The sequence below is a fragment of the Labeo rohita genome, chromosome 23 (assembly GCF_022985175.1).
Source record: "Labeo rohita strain BAU-BD-2019 chromosome 23, IGBB_LRoh.1.0, whole genome shotgun sequence".
NCBI classification, from domain to species: domain Eukaryota; kingdom Metazoa; phylum Chordata; class Actinopteri; order Cypriniformes; family Cyprinidae; genus Labeo; species Labeo rohita.
Genome location: NC_066891.1, coordinates 16,952,806 through 16,971,410, shown reverse-complemented (window position 1 = coordinate 16,971,410; position 18,605 = coordinate 16,952,806). Strand labels below are relative to the sequence as shown.

The 18,605-nt window shown below is 35.8% G+C and overlaps 1 protein-coding gene across 1 annotated transcript in view; it reads left to right on the top strand.

Moving 5' to 3' along the window:
* Window positions 1-1,654: 1,654 nt before the first annotated feature.
* rerea (arginine-glutamic acid dipeptide (RE) repeats a) overlaps window positions 1,655-18,605 on the top strand; it is a 195,263-nt gene continuing 178,312 nt past the window's right edge. The window contains exon 1 of the mRNA XM_051097329.1: window positions 1,655-1,918. The gene's annotated coding sequence lies outside the window, so the exon portion shown is untranslated. The remainder of the gene's footprint in view (window positions 1,919-18,605) is intronic.

Genomic DNA, 18,605 nt, shown 5'->3' with positions numbered 1-18,605 from the left:
GTCTACTTGCTTTTGACACAACGCAACACTTGCATTTAATAAAGACAGGTGTCAATCGTTAGGCGAATGGATGCCAGTGGCAATGTCTATTCATTGATATCTTGCTCTGGAGGTGGTGTTTATGGAAATGTTTATGCCCTTGTGATGTCATCTTGCACCTCAGATCCAAACGAGCCGTTTTCAGAGCGTGGTTAAATAAATGCTTTGTTTATAATGAGGAGGACGTTTTAAGCTATGAAACTTGCAGGATGTTTTAATGGTACAAAGACCTCTTATATGCCAAAAGATCAAGGCAAATTTGATTTCTCATGTCATGACTCTTTTAAAACAGTGTGGTGTTACTGAAACCCTTTATTTATGCTGTTATTGTTGCTTTCCTATAGCTTGGTAAAAGTACATCAGTGGAGGAGATATAATATAATGTGAAAGACAAATATTTGCATATGTTGGGACAATATCCTTAAAGCTATCAGATCTGTAGACATGAAATAATTTAATAAATAGTACTGTCAAATCGATTAATTGTGATTAATCACATCCAAAATAAAGGTTTGTGTTTACAATATATATGTGTGTGCTGTGTATATTTATATGTATATATAAATACACAAACGTTCATATATTTAAGAAATATTTACATGTATGTATGATTAATATTATATATAATGTGTGTATATTGCGTATGTGTGTATATTTTACATATGTGACCCTGGACCACAAAACCAGTCTTAAGTCGCTGGGGTATATTTGTAGCAACAGCCAAAAATACACTGTATGGCTCAAAATTATAGATTTTTCTTTTATGCCAAAAATCATTAGGAAATTAAGTAAAGATCATGTTCCATGAAGATATTTTGTAAATTTCCTACTGTAAATATATCAAAACTTAATTTTTGATTAGTAATATGCTTTGCAAAGAACTTGGAAAACTTTAAAGGCGATTTTCTCAGTATTTTGAGTTTTTTGCACCCTCAGATTCCATATACTGAAACAGTTGTATCTCAGCCAAATATTGTTTTATCTTAACAAACCATACATCGATGGAAAGCTTATTTATTCAGCTTTCAGATGATGTATAAAGCTCAATTTCGAAATATTGACACTTATGACTGGTTTTGTGGTCCAGGGTCACATATACACAGCACATGTACATATGTTATGTAAACAGACTTTTATTTTGGATGCGATTAATCGCGATTAATCTATTTGACAGCACTATAATCTGTAGTGAATTAATCCTGGTTCACTCATAAATTAAAGAAAATTAAAAACAACAACAAAAACACTTCAACAGCACAAATCGGTGCTCAAGCATTAAATGTTTAAAAAGCAGCGCAACGTGCACCGAAAATAGTCAGAGACAATGTGGTGCATGTTTAAAAAAAAATTAAAATAAGAGAAAACACAATTAAAACGCTTTAATCGATTCATAATTCCCCTTACTACCAACGAACTAGCAGTGTTTAGACAGTCCTACACACACAAAACTACTCACACACACATACACGCGCGTTTTTAAATCACAAAATGACCATCCTGATTGGTCCGCGTCTTACGCTCTGCTCGCGTTCAGCCTATCGCAGCACACGACACTGGAAAGTGGGCAGAGCGTTTTCAGGCGCACATTATTCTTCTCGCAGGAAGAGCGGCTTTCAAGCGAGGGGGGGTTTCTTTCTTACAGAAAAGAGAGAGAGAGAGAGAAAGACAACACTGTGTCCCAACACTGACCCGTTACCAACACTCCTCACCACCATAAATATTGATAAGTGACAGCCATATCATTAATATCGGTGTGCCAGGGGTGTAAAACGACTCCAAAACACTTGAAGCGGCACTTGACTCTCATCCGCTAACCGCCGCTGCTCAGTTACAACATCTCAAAACACAAAATCTCTGATGTTGTAAAGAAGGATTTCAGGTAAGTTCCGCCTTTCACCGTCTTCTCGGGTGTACGGAAGATGATGTGATTAGCTTATGGCTCTTGTAATTAGCTCGGTGTGTTAATTACAGCCGTGGTGTGCTGCCGTTGAGGAGGTGTTATGCTTTATTAATACAAGAGACATTAGCTAGCAGGCTAGCATCATCATCTTCATCGTCCTCATCAGCAGTGTGTATGTGTGCGTGTGTGCCAACGATCATAGTGGTTCCCCCTTTTTATTCATGTGCTGATATAATCATAACACCGCGGCATTAAGTCATCCGAAGGACAGCAGACTCGGTCATATGAGCTATTGGAGAGTTCAGATCGGATTGAACTTGATAGTTTGGCTCGTGTTTTATTATGTCTTGCACCAGAGTCACGAGCGCTTTGTTGGCAACTTGTGCGCGTTCACAATCACGCAGGCATCTCCGTCACTGTGCAGTTTTTAATTGCTCTTACCCTAATTATGTTGATCTGCTAAGGTAGTGTCATTGCAAGATTGTCAGGTGATTTCTAAATCGAGCCTGGTTACTTGACCACATAGTTTTATTGTCAAATGTGTCCTGAGAGGTCAGGTGACAGTATTTACACACCATGTTTGTTTAGTGTTTGGCTTGTCAGAGATGTGCTTTGAAAGATCAATCCACTGTTTTTATAGTGGTTGCCACGAAGGTTCAGATGAGCATTTGTATATGTAGTGTGTTGCAAAAACTGAACTGCTTTCAAAATGAAACTAATTTGATGTTAGACTGATTGAAAAGATGAGCAGGTGAAAAATTAAGTAGATGTATACAGGTGGTTGACACTGATTGCATTTCTATTATGTGGTGTTGTGACTGTTACTTTGTATGTTTGCAAAAACACCATGCAGATGATTTGATATACACACACTCACCCTTGGGCCATCCTAGACGTAGATGAGTTTGTTTCTTAATAAGAACAGATTTGGAAATATTTAGCGTTAGGCTATATAACTTGCTCACCAGTGAATCCTCTGCAGTGAATGGGTGCCGTCAGAATGAGAGGCCAAACAGCTGATAAAAACATCACAATAATCCTGTCTTTTAATTTCAGTTTCCGCAGTGCGAGTACCACGACGTAGGTTCTGACGTAGAACCTAGATGTGCTGTGTCTTGTTTACAAGCAGAGGAAGACACACAATGTACATAAAACAGTCTTCGTAAACATGTCGACAGACATTTCGACAGAGAAGACGACTCTATATACAGATAATGAACAACAGCTGTTTCCATCACCCTGTTTTTCTGCGCATTTTTAAGTATCGCATCATAGCATCACATTTTGAATAAAAATCTCTTAATTCGCAAAAAAGTTTGTACGTTCGCTTGAGGTGGTTTTTGACTTGCGCATATAATGGGACATAGAAACGCATTTGGCGAATAAATTCCTCCATATGCATCAAAAATGTCTTGTGACTTTGCGCTATGGAATTGCAAAAACCCATCTAACCAGTGGACCGCTCTCATTCCACTGCATCTGAAATGTTGTTATGGTCATTCTGAAATGCCTAAACAAGGTCCGTCGTCAAAGTATTTCTGTATAATTGCCTCCCAGAACTGTCTTGCACGACTGCGTTCCCAAACGGCAGGCATCCACCTCCGAAAGAAATGATCACATTTATTGTTTTGTCTGCTCGCTATGAGGCGCAAGTATTTTATTATATATGAAAATTAATATATTCAGTGGTTTCTCCTACTTTTCTTAGTATAGTGTTAGTTTTTCAGGAAGTGATGATTTTGTTCTCTTTGACTTGGATGGAAATTGTGCTTATTCGTAATGTTTTATGCAATATTTTGTGCACAAGTTAAAGTGTCAACTTTGGATGAAAACCCGGCTTAAGAGAGATGGACGCTCTACGTAAGACTGCTGGATCCTGTGTCAGCAGCACTTGTGAAGAATTATTGCATAAAGTCATTATTTTTGTTTTCTTTGAACACTAAAAGTATTCTCGTAGTTTCATAAAATAAAGGTTGAACCACTGATGTCACATGGACTATTTTAATGATGTCCTTACTACCTTTCTGGGCCTTGAACGTGTCAGTTGTATCACTGTGTATGCAGGGTCAGAAAGCTTTTGGATTTAATCCAAAATATCTAAATTTGCATTTCGAAGATAAACAGACGTTTAAAGATTCAGTTATTCAGCTTACACATGGGGAATCAATAAAACATTTAATTAATCAAATGTGAGGCTGAAGTTGTGAGCTGCGCTTACGCTTTCTTGCCCTTGAAAAATAACAAATGGTTTTAATAGATGCAACTGGTTTTCATTAGGATAGTTTCCACCGTCTAATTCGATTTAGGTGAAGTGTGGCACACTTCTAAAGATTTGTCATTCTAGGATGTAGAACTAGAGCCGGCTAGTCACACTTAATTGGAAGTATAGTGAATAAGATCATAATTGTGGCATTGTTTTCTTGTCCATTCAGCATGCAGTAAACACAAGCTGAATTGTACCGCCACCTGCCACTGTGTTGCACTAAGACCAAATGGCACTCTCAACAGCTCGTGATTGGAGGAGGCAGAAGTGTGTTTTTTGTGGTCATTTTTCTCCAGTGTGTTAGATAATCTCTCATACAGTTCTCAGCCAAGCTGTTCTGTTTTGCTAAAATGATTTAATGTGCGATTTATTTCATGCTCCTTGACTTGTTAGTATACATGGCTTTTTTCTGCTTGTCAGGGCTCAATAAAGAATGGGCTGCTGGACCGAGGCCAGTGTGAGAAGGTTTCGGGCCAGTTTACAGAACAGTCACTTGCCCTTTTTGGACCAGTGCTGTGTTGCAAATGAATTTAGATCCACTGAGCTTGTACAGCCAATTTTATGCTTTGCAAATGCTTGGTTTTCTGTGGTGTTTTCTGTGTCGTACAAGTTGTAAATTGTCACTGTTGTAATGTTTTCTAGCTGGGTAAGAGACAGTTTTGCAGAAATTGCAAAAATCACCTATGATAGTCTTAAAAGCATCAAAACAGTGCTGCAAAAAATTACAGTTTTCATTGTATATTATTGTTTTCCTGCAAAAGTATGTTTATCAATCGAAGGATTTACATTCTAGCTGAATAATTTACAATAGTTCTTTTTGTAAAGCAATACATATTAATAATTTAATATTTAAAAAAATATTTTAATATTTTATGAAATTATTATATTAGAATTAATATATTATTTCTACCCAAATAAAAAATACATAATGTAATTTATAGGTCAATGCTAATGTTCTTTTTGTAAAGTTAATTTTTTTTAACGTATATTAAAATATAAAATAATTTCTATTACTGAAATGCCTATATTGTGTGTTATATATTATATTATGTTACAATTAACATTATTTCTAGTAATTACAAAAATACATAAAAATAAAAATTGGATATTAATTTGTGGTTTGGCCAATTAAAATGGCTTGGTTGGGCCTTATTTGTTATCCGAACTATTGTTTGTAGTGATGCTTTCTGGTCTTGCACTACAGATGCAGCTGAGCCGTGTTTGCCAATTTAATTATTTTGCAGACTTGCGACATTAAGTGACATTTTCCTCACAAATAGACTTGTCTTAAACATAATGGCTTAGCTTTATGGTTGCTCCTTAACAGTGATTTTCAGCACCATCTGCCTCGGGTTATGTGCTTATCTAGCAGGCAGAAAGAAAGTAAAAGACAATCAAACAGGCTGGGATTATCACATGAGCATTTGGTCGTGCACAGACCTCAAAGCTGATGTCACCCATTTAACCAAACACTTAGAGCCACATGATGCCTTTTAATGAAGAATCTATAACACTGACATGACCACAGGTTCTTGTTTGTAGCTGCTGTATTTGTGCACGTAGTTGTCAGAGACTGAGCAGCAGCTAGAATAACTCTCAATTTGCTATTCTCTGATGATCTTGTTATTTCAGCGTCATGCTACAAAAAGAGTGTGTGGGAGTCTTAACAGTGTAGGAGAAAGCTATTAGTAATCATTCTCTGCTGGCCAAAGGGCATGAGAGTACTCTCAAGGGTATCACAGAGCAGCTATGTAAACTGTTGAACAAAATCAGTGTCACACTGACTCACAGCTGTGCTCATTTTTCACCCCTAAAGGCGACGGCCTATTGTGTTTGCCGTACGTATAGGCCTGGCTCAGCTTTTGAAAACAGGTTAAAGCGCAGCACATCCTTCTCGTCGCAAAAGCAGCACTCAATTCAGCCACATCCCGCCTTTTGAATCTTGTTTCCCGTATACAGTGCCTGATGCTCTCACATTTGAAGAAGATTCATGACTGTGTTGAGCCGCTTTCGGATTTTAACAACAGAGAGGGGTTTTGTGGGTAAATAGCTCGACAGTTACACCGCTAGGCCCTTTTACACCGTGGACGATGACTGTAACTACAAAGTTTTAAAGGAGTAGTTCACCCAAAAATGAAAAATTTTACATTTACTAGAGCGATCCGAAAGACACAGTAGGAATTGCGGAATCCAGTCATAAAAATAGAATTTACTGTATAACGTGGAATGTGATGGAATTCGTCAAATTTTGGATGAATAAATCAAAATTTGGTCAGTACACTTAAATCAAAACGCAATATGGAATAGTGTCTGTGAATAAGCCACAAAAATAATATTTAACTGTGAATCCTGCATGCTCTGCGAGTTTCTTTGTAAATGAATGGTGCAGACGCGCAGTTTTGTTTACCACACACATACTGAAGCTCTAGAACTGTTCTGAGAGACCCTTCATGAGCATTTTACTGTGTTTAGACTACTGTTTTTCATATAAATACATAGAAACCATATTACATTGTTTACAATGGTATTGAGGGGCTGTATTTGTTTTAACTGTGATTATCTTGATCTAAATGTATGCTACTATGCTAAGACCAGTTAATTAATTAAAATGATTAATTAAATGACCAAATGATTAATTAAAAAAAAAAAAAAAACATCAGACAGAATAATCAAATTTCACCCTATAAAAATGAGGTTGCTACAATTTTTACTGATTACTGATTTGGATAATGAACATAAATCTAAATCTGCATGCTAACTCAAACTGATGTGTATTTCTAAAAGAGACGAATAAAAATGTTATATTATTAATATTATGAGGCAACACAAACCTGTTTCTTGATTTGAAACAATATTACTCAGAACATTACTGGAAAAGTGTATATTTTATTTAATAATTTCATTTAATTTCATTTATTAAAAAAAAAAAAAAAAAAAAAAAAAAATATATATATATATATATATATATATATATATATATATATATATATATATATCTGTTTAATTTAATTGCATTTTTGTTTTTGTTTTTCTGAGCAAAAAATGAATTTCATACATTTTTCCCTAAGTTACAGAAGACACCCACTGAAATGTCATTCAGTGTAACAATCTTGTCAGGCATATTTACAAAAAAAATCTATTTATGACATTACTTTCACCCCAAATACTTATTAGATGTAATTCTACGTTTTTAAAATTTGCCACTATCCTAGGCTTTGCCCATTTGTCAGTAAGAAATTTTTGCTAATTTATAGCACAATAAAATTGAATACGCACCCTTATTCTTTTATATATTTTAATATGTATAAGTCAGAATAAGCATGTTGTTTGAATTTTTACATAAATATTGTGTTACACTGAATGACAATGTAACATTGTTTCAACCAAATTTTGACATTCTCAGGAAAAAACAGAATTTGTGGAAAAAAAATAGGGCCCTAAATCACCCTCAGGCCATCCAAAATGTAGATGAGTTTACTGCAACAGATTTGGAGAAATGTAGAATTGCAATCACTTGCTCATTTATGAATCCTCTGCAGTAAATGGGTGCCGTCAGAAGAGTCTAAACAGCTGGTAAAAACATCACAAGTAGTTCATATGAGTCCAGTCCATCAATTATTGTCTTGTGATGTAAAAAGCTGTTTGTTTGTAAGAAACAAGTCCATCATTAAGAGCTCTTTAACTCTAGTCTCGTCTGAATTAGAAGACAAATATGCTAAGATCAAACACTGTTTACAAAGGAAAACAGCCCAAAACAGTTCTAAACAAATATGTTGGTGGAATTTGATGTGGACAACCGGCGATAGACTTTTTCATTGGAGGAAGCGTTATTATGGACTGTTATTTTGTTTACTTTGGATTGCTTGTGTTTATCAGCTATTTGAACTCTCATTATGATGGCACCCATTCACTGCAGAGGATCAATTGGCGAGCGAGTGATGTAAGGCTCCGTTTTTTCAAAATCTGTTCGAGTGAAGAAACAAACTCGTCTACATCTTGGACGGCCTGAAGGTGAGTAAATTTTCAGCAGATGTTCATTTTTGGGTGAACTATTCCTTTAAAGATAAGAACGTAAGATTTGATATAGCTGCAGCATATGCTTATAAGAAACAGAATGTGAAGGTACGCTGTGTTAAAGGTAATATAGTGGGGCCTTAATTCTCCTTTATTAGTGCAGTTTAATGCTGAACATCACCGGCGAAGTGAGACGTAGCCTGCTGCGTACACTTGCACCTCGCTGTATTATGCACATCAGTCAAACTGTCTCGCACAATCCTAGATTCTCGTACTCTTTTAGGATAGAGGCAGCAATCAGGGAATCATTGACAACAGAAGTAATCTGGTTAGCGTTTTTGGCATGGCGTGAATCCATCTTTTGAGCAAGAGTGTGCTCAGAATCCACCCAAGAGGGCAATTTGGGGCAGCTGCTGCCAGGGCCAGTGTGAAGCAATCATGGGGAGAGCAGTAAATAATGGGTTGTAAATGGAAGACATTTCCTATGAAGTGTCAGTCAGGCGACTGGAGGGGAGATCCCATGTGGATGCTGGTGTGCTCTCGCTGCCTCGCTTCTCCGAGCTGATTTGTCAATATTTAGGCAGGGAGAGGTAGCATTTACATAATGCTCCATCACACTGACACACTGTTCCTTTTGATCTGAGCCTTGATTCGTGTCATAGTTGACCGACCCGCCGTGCGGCTAAGCACAGACTCGGATATGTGTTATAGTGCAGGGACATTTGGTGCTAGGAGAAACGGAGGCGAATGATAAGGTGGATTTTTCTCCTAGGGACCTATTTTTTCAATTAAGCAAAGCCATGAAACCAGTCTCAGCCTCTTTGTTTATACAGAAGGGTAGAAAGGAGTATAACAGTTAAAGGAATAGTCAGGGTTCAGTCGAGTTGAGCTTAATAGAAAATATGTGTTTTATAATGTTAATTATAGCAAATATCTAAATCTTGTTTACACCAAGGACGATAACTTTAACAATAACAATAAAGGTATTGTTTTAAAAATCATTATAAATCAAGAAGAATAGTAGCGTTCATATAATATAATAATATACAGGACAGAGGAATGATATCAAAGGATTCAATTAAATCAATTAATTATAATTTAATGAAGCCATTAAAATAGAATCTAGAAAATACTGAAAAATTAATGGATTTCATAGGGCCTTAAAAATGTTTTTTTTTTTCTTTCTATAAATTGCTGTTAATATTATGTAAGTTTCATGATTTTAATTAATTAGACATGTTTTTGATTGTTATTTTCTTTAAATTAACTATTAAAACAGAGTAGAAAAATTAAAAGCGGAGCAAAACAGAATCCACAAAAAAATTTAACTGAAACAGAATTTGGAAAAAAATGAGGAATATGGGAAAAAATAATAAAAATTTCATACGGCCGCATTTATAATAAACAGATTGATATAATGTGTCTGTGTTATTGTTATAGTTATTGTTCTTGGTGTAAATGTGAATAGGTCTGTGGAATCAATGTTAATGATTTTAGTATGGAAAAAAATCACATGCTGTCTTTTTTGTGTGAAGTTATATCCAAATTTACAACTTTGTCATAAACTGTAAATTTTTGGAATGACTGTAAAAACAATAATTTATAAATAAGTAAATACCAAGGTTTTAACAGAAGATTTAATGCAAGCTTTTATAAATGTATAAGCTTCAGATTTTAAAACGTTCAAAATTGGCCCCGTTTTCGTTTTTGATGAATATGAGAGACGAGTTGAAATTATTTGTTGTGGTAAATGAATTAAGCACAGATGTTTTTAACTGGCCTTAACTGAATCCAGAACATTACTTTAAGGCATTGAGGTGAAAGTTAGCTTCTAGATTATCTCGTCACTGGTCTAAAGAGGTGTCGTCTGGTTAATTTACCTCTTACCTTGCTGGTCATTAATCGTGCCTCTTCTTTATAGTGTGCAACTGATGGCTGCCATCTGTATAGCCAAGTAGGTCATTCTTTATGCGGCTGTTGTTCAACTGTAAGGTCTGCTTTGATTTGCAAAGACGGCGTGACTGCAAATCACCCTTGTTTGTTGGAAATCCATGATTCCTCCTTGAAAGATCTGATGCCCTGGACAATGCTGTCATGCTCCTTCCGAAGAGCTCTTGATGGGCCATTCAAATTCTGTGTACTCATTAAATTTAACAGTCTGACAACACACACTGACAGCACGCATAACAATCCAGCTCTTTCATTCTTCTCAAAAGATGTTTTCTGGGGTGTGTATGTGTGTGTAGCACAAATGCCAAAAGCGGGTAATTGGCTGCAGCAGTGCTTTCTGCATCTGTTGTTTTAAGATATTAGGCTGACACTCAGGGCAGCCTGGCAGAAATGAGACAGGCCTCCTTTCTTCCTCTCTGACACCGAGAGGCTCTGTGTGTCTTGAGCAGGCCTGATTTCCTTGTGTTTCTTGACAGTTTTCGAGAGAGTCATGCAAATGTGTTGTACATCATTTTTCTTGTAGCGTCTAAGAAGAGAGGAAAAACAAGCAGTAAGATGTGCTGAGGTTGTGCTGTGTAGCAACAGATACTTTTTTGTAGCCTAATCATTTCTGCAAATGTAATAGATATTTGATCACTGCACAGTCAGTAAATGGAAATGTTATGTATATTTATTACGTGGCTCTCTGGAATACACGGAGTTCCTGTTTAAGCCATAAAATTAAAATAGTTTGGAAGAACTACTAGAAAATGCAAAGATGAGAGAATTTAACAAAAAAGGGGGAAAGTAATGTGCTAATTACTGATTCAATTTAGGGGTGGGCGATGTACCAGTAGACACGATTTACGGGTAGAAATTTGTCAACTGGTAGAGATTTTGGACGGTTGCACACTCTAGTGACTTTCCTGTGCTAAATGTATTGTTTGCACACATTTTTAAGCATTGCGGTTAAAAACAAGGGATTTTAAGCCATTAAATGCACACAAGACTGTTTGTGAGCTTCTTAAGTGAAAGCAAACAGCTGAGAGAGAAAACAAGTGTAATAGTATATTGGATACAGGCAGCTCTTAAAGTGACAGCAGTCTAATATTACTGGTATCTGTCATTCACATTAATCAAACAATAGAGAGAAAATCTCTCACTGCTCTTGACTAAATAATTTTTGCAACTGTAATAAGAAGAAAAATTTAATTATTTGAGCATTGTTTGAACATATTTAATTTACACAGTAAAGAATTTGCAGTGTTTTTATACATCTGATTATTTTATACAATCTATATAGCATTTCTTATTTATTCTACTGTAGTTTCTTATTTTTATTTAAATGCTGACTGTTTACTTGTTTTCACTGTTCAGTTTTTTTTTTTTTGTTTTTTTTTTTTAATTTAATTTTTAAATATTTTTTTGTGATATTGACATTGGTGACAAGAATTATGAAATTTCTATCACCTAAAAAATTCTGATATCATAAATACCTTATTTAAAGCAAAAATAACCATATTGTGATATAAACTGTTACCACAAATAAAATTATTCATATTGTGATATAAGATTTTGGTCATGTCACCCACCCCTAATTCAAATTATATAAATTTAGTTTTTACCTTTGTAATGGCATTTTTCTAACTTTATTAAAAGTAGGTCATCTTTTATGTCTTTTTTTTTTTATTATTATATTTTATAAGATTTTAAAATTTCTAATTAAAACATTAGAATAAGAATAAGAATAAGTTACCAATCAAATGAAATCAGTATTAACAATGTATTTGTACTACAGAGGTGGCACAGAAGAAGACAAAAGTGACTTGTAGGTGTATTTTCATGTTTAATGAGGCTCAGAGGTGGCATGAGTGCAATCAATTTCATAAATTCATGTTGAGATGAATGTTTTAACTATAACGTTTTGAATACAGAAATATTAAATGATTTAGATAACTGAAAAGATATTTTAAAAATGAAACTAAAACTGCCAGTAGGTGGCGGCAAGTCACTGATTTAATTACTGAATCATTTATTCATTTGATTTGTTCAAACGGCTGATTCACTTAGGAATGAAGCAAGTGACTGTCTTTCCGAATGGGAAATTGAATCATTGACTCACTAGATTCGTTTAAAAATGCACGTTCATTTATAAACGAAACAATATTGTGTTTGAATGGAGATGCGCAGCGGCTCAGTTGTGACTTGTTTCGACCTATTTTTGAAGACAGTATAGAGAAAAATCAGGCAATAGTGTTATAGTCAATGTAAGTCACTTACTATTAACTTCCTGTTTATTTAATTGTATCAAATCAATATCTCATTTACAAACTCACTCTTAGTTCATCGCGATCTCATAAAATTCCATTATGATCAGTGAAGCTCTCTACACTGCACAATGAATCTCTTGTTTACACTCTCTCTACGCATTGTTTATGAAAGGATTCGTGAGATATGTCTGCGATGCACTACTTATTGTTGCAAAAACATGTAGAAAAACGCAAACACAAATATGCTGATCGGGTCAGTCGCACTGATGCTCCTAAATATTTTTTCATAGTCGCACACAAGTCGCACTGTAAACAGTTGTATTTAGTTATTTTTTTGTGATAGTGGCCAGCTCTTCGTTATCCCATAAATGTATTGATGGATAACAGGCTAGTTCCTTTTAGTATTCACACAGTTATGAAAAGCTTACAGTTTAAGTCAGCAATTTATAATGGTATAAAAAGGGTCAAGAGTCAAAAGGAGTCAAGCAGTGACATTTGCCTTTGTAATACAGAGTGTGTTATGCTGTGCCTGTATTTCGCCATGTAACTGTGACCAGACACCATCAGGGCTGCTGATGAAACTTCCTGCCAGTGAACAGCTTAACGTAACATGCTCAAGAATTACAGGACCCTTCTCCAGATTGCTCCAAGATGTCCTCCTAGATCAGACAGAAGTCTGCTATGGGAGTCATCCTGTGGAATTGGGGAAGCGGGCAGAGACATTCATGATTTTAAAGCAAAGCCAAAGCAGATGTTGGGAAATAAAAGTACCAAAGGCTTACTGTAGGCTTCCATGACGTATCCCAAAAGCAGGAAGGGGTGCGGGGAGCTATTAACAAACTGGTGTTTTTGTTTTAATAGTGAACCACTTGGCTGCCTGTTTGCTGTCAGTAGAGCGAGTGGAAAATAAGATGGCATCTTGTAAGAGAACGGAGCCATATTGCTTCGTCCCTGCTGACTGAAGAGTCACACTGCTGATTAGGTAAAAGATTGGCTGCTGTAATGATGTGACATGGAATGAACATCGCACACAAGCACGCTCTCTGCATACCGGTGCTTTTATTGAATCGTTACTACAGCTGCCTTGAGTAGTGCCTGTAGTGTTGTCTTTTGCTAATGCTTGTTTTCAGCGTACGGTCATGGGAAGCGCATATACACGAACCCCCACACGGATGTAGACAGTCACTGTTTTCCTTGACACTCCGAGTCTGTTTCTAGTCTGGTTTGTCCATTTGTAAGTGCATTAGTGTGAGGAATGAGAGGCGGAGAGGAGAGGATGTATTAGCAAAGCCATACAATTTTCTGCGATGCATTAGCACGGGCCGGGGGAGGAGAGCCTAGGCTTCTGCACGTTGTTTGACGTGTCTTTCAGTAACATCCCATATAAACCTGCTGGCCCATTAACAAACGCTTTTAAATATTGAACCAGCTTGTTTAGCAAGGCAGAAGCGTCTGAATCTTCTTAACCCTTGCTAAACCCCAGCTGAAAGCAAACGTTGATTCTTTATTAGGCTACGTGTTTTGTCAATGCATTTTAATGATTATTTTAGTTTGTGTTTATTGGTTTCAGATTTCTGAAAGGAGCAGTATGTAAGCTAGTGGTTGAAATGGGTACTGCAGTCTAAATTCAAAATATTGATTCTCCCACCCAGCAAGTTGTCAGATTGAGGATATGCAATGGGAATGAGTGCAATTGACATTTGATTTATCCTTGTGTTAATATGTCTCTGGTCTTAGAGCTTTTACTGAGGCTTTTTACGTTGGGTAGAATCTGCGATCTCTGACTTAGTTCATTTGCTGCCTTTTATGTCTGCAATATGCTGTCTTGTGCTCTCTAGCAACCCTGGCTGTCGAAATGCTATTGGTTAAACTGTCAGGGGACTAAATCACATGGACCAAAACAAGCATTCTGACACGAAATGCACATTTTCAAACTAGAAAAACTGGCTTTAGTGTTGTTTTTCAAGAAGCAAGTATGTGAACTTAGCATTTTTCCTAAATATCTCTGTATATGTAAAATTACAAACAGCATTTTTAAATGTAAAAAAATATATATTTCAACTGAAGATTATGGTTAACAACAATTGGATGTTCTACAGTTACAACAGATTAAATTGAATGTTTAAAAATGTTTGTAAAAACGTTTTTTTTTTTTAAACTGATATAGCTGTAGTGTAAGACTATGATGGTTATAAGTTCAAAAACACATTTAGAGACATATAGAGACTTCATATTTCATAGTTCATATTTTTCAAGACTATCACAAATCATTCTAGCAGTATCAACAAAGCCTTGTCTGTGTATATAATAATAATGATAATAATAATTGTTGACATATAAGCATTTGGGTTGAATATGAATTTGTTTGAAAGAAATGTACACTTATTCAGTAAAATTACTTTAAATTGATCAAAAGTGATTAGTAGAGAAAACATTTATATAATGTTGCAAATGTTACACATATAATGTTACAAAGATTTCTATTTCAAATGCTGTTCTTTTGAACTTTGTTTATCAAAGAATCCTGGAAAAGAACTATCAAGGTTTCCAAACAAATATTAAGCATTTCATAGGGCCTTAAATTTTTTTGTTAAACTTTTTTTGGTAGCAAATTCTGTTTTCCATTAATTTTCTGGGTTCCATTTGAATGATTTTATTAAATTTTAAAATTCAAAAGCAAGCAATCCAAATAATTGATTATAATATATTTATATATTGTTTTATTATTTTATTTATTTCTTTTTTTTCAGAAATACTATATGTATTTAGATTTTTCTGGTAAATTCTGGTGAATATTTTTTCTGGTAAATAGTGCTTAAAGCATAATGTTTTAATAATTTTATAAATAGGAGTAGTAGTATCATTACATTAAGCAATTTTTGTACTCCTATATTGAGGCGGCAGAGGCTGAAAATATGCGCTTCTGTATGTGTGTAGTTAATGGCACTGCGCATCTGTGCCATTCATTTACACACAGACAGGCAGATTCATTTTTAAATAGTATTTTTGGGGATTAATATTCACCAACACAAGTCCATATGTGACCCTGCACCTCAAAACCAATCATAAGTAGCGCAGGTATATTTGTAGCAATAGCCAACAATACATTGTATGTGTCAAAATGATTGGTTGTTTTTTTTTTTTTTTTAATTTTATGCCAAGAGTAAAGATCATGTTCCATGATGATATTTTATGAATTTCCTACCGTAAATATTTCAAAACCTAATTTTTGATTAGTAATATGCATTGCTAAGAACTTAATTTGGATAACTTTAAAGACGATTTTCTCAGTGTGTATATATATATATATATTTTGTTTTTTGGCACCCCAGATTCCAGATTTTCAAATGCCTAACAAATGATACATCAATAAAAAGCTTATTTATTCAGCTTTCAGATGATTTATAAATCTCAGTTTAAGGTTTTGGCAGAAATTTGGCAAATTCCACAACATTTTGGGTTATACAGTAAATTTCATTTTTACTGGATTCCGTAATTCCATCCATGTTTTCCACATCACAGCAATCATAGGACCCTACAAATCAGCATATTAGAATGATCACGTGACACTGAGGCTGGAGTAATGACTACTTAAAAATCATGTTTTTTTTTATCATAGGAATAAATTGTTTTATACCTATGATTATATTAAATTGTAAAAAAAAAAAATTGCGATATTACTGTTTTTACTCATTGTTTAAGTGGGCTCTGTGAGCATAAAAAGACTTCAGCTGATTTGCATCAGCTGAATGTACAACAAGCTCTCACACTGACCCCAGCCATCTTCCCATCCTTATTATCGAGCCCTGAAAATACTCTCTGCTTGAATTTCTTCCTGTACCTTTTGCAGCATATAGAGAGAGTTGGCGTTTAGTAGTGGGTTCACCCTTTGTTTATATTTCCACCCAGACACCTCAAGGTAAAGATAATCAATATTCATCAGTTATGTATGTGGCTGACCTCCTCCTTACACTATTGAGTCAGGCTGTATACACAATCGACTGCTCCCATAGGCAATAATGGATTAAAACGATATATGTGCGGCTGCATGTCCAGGTCACATGAGTCCGGTGGAGATCATCACTGTAACATTATAGGCCCCAGTGTTTCTTCCTTTCTATTTGCTTTCATGCTTTTCTCAGTCTTCGATTAATCTTCAAATCAGGAGAGGCCGCCGTAAGACGCTGAGCATTGTTCATGCACGGTCATAAAGCAGGTCGTACAGTCATTTATTCGAAAACACCAGTGCTGGATTTTTACTGCAGCGCCTGCACAAGGCAGAGTCCCGTTTGATGTTTTAATGGCGAATATGTGAGGATCTGAAGGTGTGAATTATGTGCTTGAGAAAGGGAGGGGGTGGTCTGCTGTCTTTGTGCTCTCTAATCAGTCCTGACTCATCAGAGAGCGCCGCTAAGACTCTCCTCTCCTCCGCCCTTCATTTGCCCTTGCACCACGACCACTTCCTCTTCACGGCACGACCGCTTACAGCATATTGGTGTCTGTTAGACAGCACCTCTTTTTTTTTTTTTTTCCCCCTTTCTCTCAGATGCTCTTCTTCGCTCTGGTTTGCTGTAGAGTGGTGCATGACGATTGGTTCGCACCTGTAGTTTTCCTCCTTATTACACGCTGCTATTGTGGCAAAGACAAGCAGGGGAGAAAGGAACGGCGTAAACAATAAACCGCGGCAGCGCTATCTAATGGATCAATTTGTAATAAATCTGTTGCCTCGAGCTGTTGAGAGATTCAGCCCTGCAAAGGTGACTGCATTTTTCCGTCCCGAGCACGGCGGCTTGGATAAGGTTGACAGATATATCAATGCATTTAATGAACCCACTGGTTCGGGAATGCTGGAAAATGTAGTGAAGGCCGGTAATTCACTTATCAAAACAAGATTTTCTCTCTTTTATCATTGGAACGTTACCCTGGAGCTCTCACTGTCTCGTTCTGTGCCAGCCCGTATGTTCTTTTCTTCTCTCTTTGCATCATTTGCATTGAGGGGCTTTGATTGGACTGGGCAGATGAGGCTCTCTTGAAGTGGCAAATAAATACGCACGTTGCAAATGGATTGATTTTAAAATCATCCGCCGCTTTGTGCGCCCGTAATGATTTCAGACGTCGTTCTGTGTTTCCACAGTGAGCTAGCACTTCTCTTTTTATTATACTGAAAAGCTATAAAATTGATGGCGTCTACTCAAAATTTAGTGCTTGAGATAGTCGCCCTAATATTTCTTCATATAATGGAAGAGCGTAAGTGGCGACGTGGTTGTTTTGGGAGCGGCGACGGGCTAATTCGACACCCATATTTTTATTGGATGCTCCAGGGGTTTCACACGGCGCAAACGTGTCACAGGGCACCGCCTTATGAAAAAAACATTAACGGGAGAAATTAGACGAGAAATGCTTTAAAGTCTTAAGTCAACAGAAGTATTGATTTTATTCAAATGGCAGTATTAGCCTCAGTATTAAGTGGAAACGAGTCAGGGGTTAGTTCAGCCAGCAGTCATACATCTTTAGGGTGTGCAAGAGCTTGTAGTGACATTTTTGCTAGTTACACCAAAAAAAAGGCTAGTGTATAAGGGCCATTCGACAGAATTGGTCCAAAGTAAGAGTTGAAAACAACTCTTGGTCTTTTTCCAGAAAAAGTGCCTCTCCCCAAATTTGTCACTACTGAAACACAGTAATTATAATTTAATTAGAAGGGTTATGTTGACCTATTAATCTTTAGATGACATCTAGGTTGTAAATATAGTTTTTTGCTATTTTATTACATTTTTTAGAGTTAAATCCTTAATTAAATATTGTAACAATATTTCAAGTGTAATTTATGAGATTTGTTGTATTTTGAAACCAGTTTTTCTTTGTAAAAGGCAAAAAGTTGATCATACTGATTTCAAAGTTAACGATTCATTAGTTTGAATATATATTAAAGAAAAAAACATAACATCTTAGTTGATAATTCAGTATATTTTATTTTTGACAAAACATCCCATATTTCGGTTATGACAGTACATTTTCGGTAGTGATAGTAATGTTTTGGTAGCGACACCACATTACAGAATTTTAACTCGCATACTAAAATATAATAAAGTACAAAAAAAATTGGATAACTGTACTAAAATTTTGCTTGTTTCCCCCAAATATGAGGATTATGTGTTCCCTTTTGTCAGTTCTATGGGATAACACTCAAAAA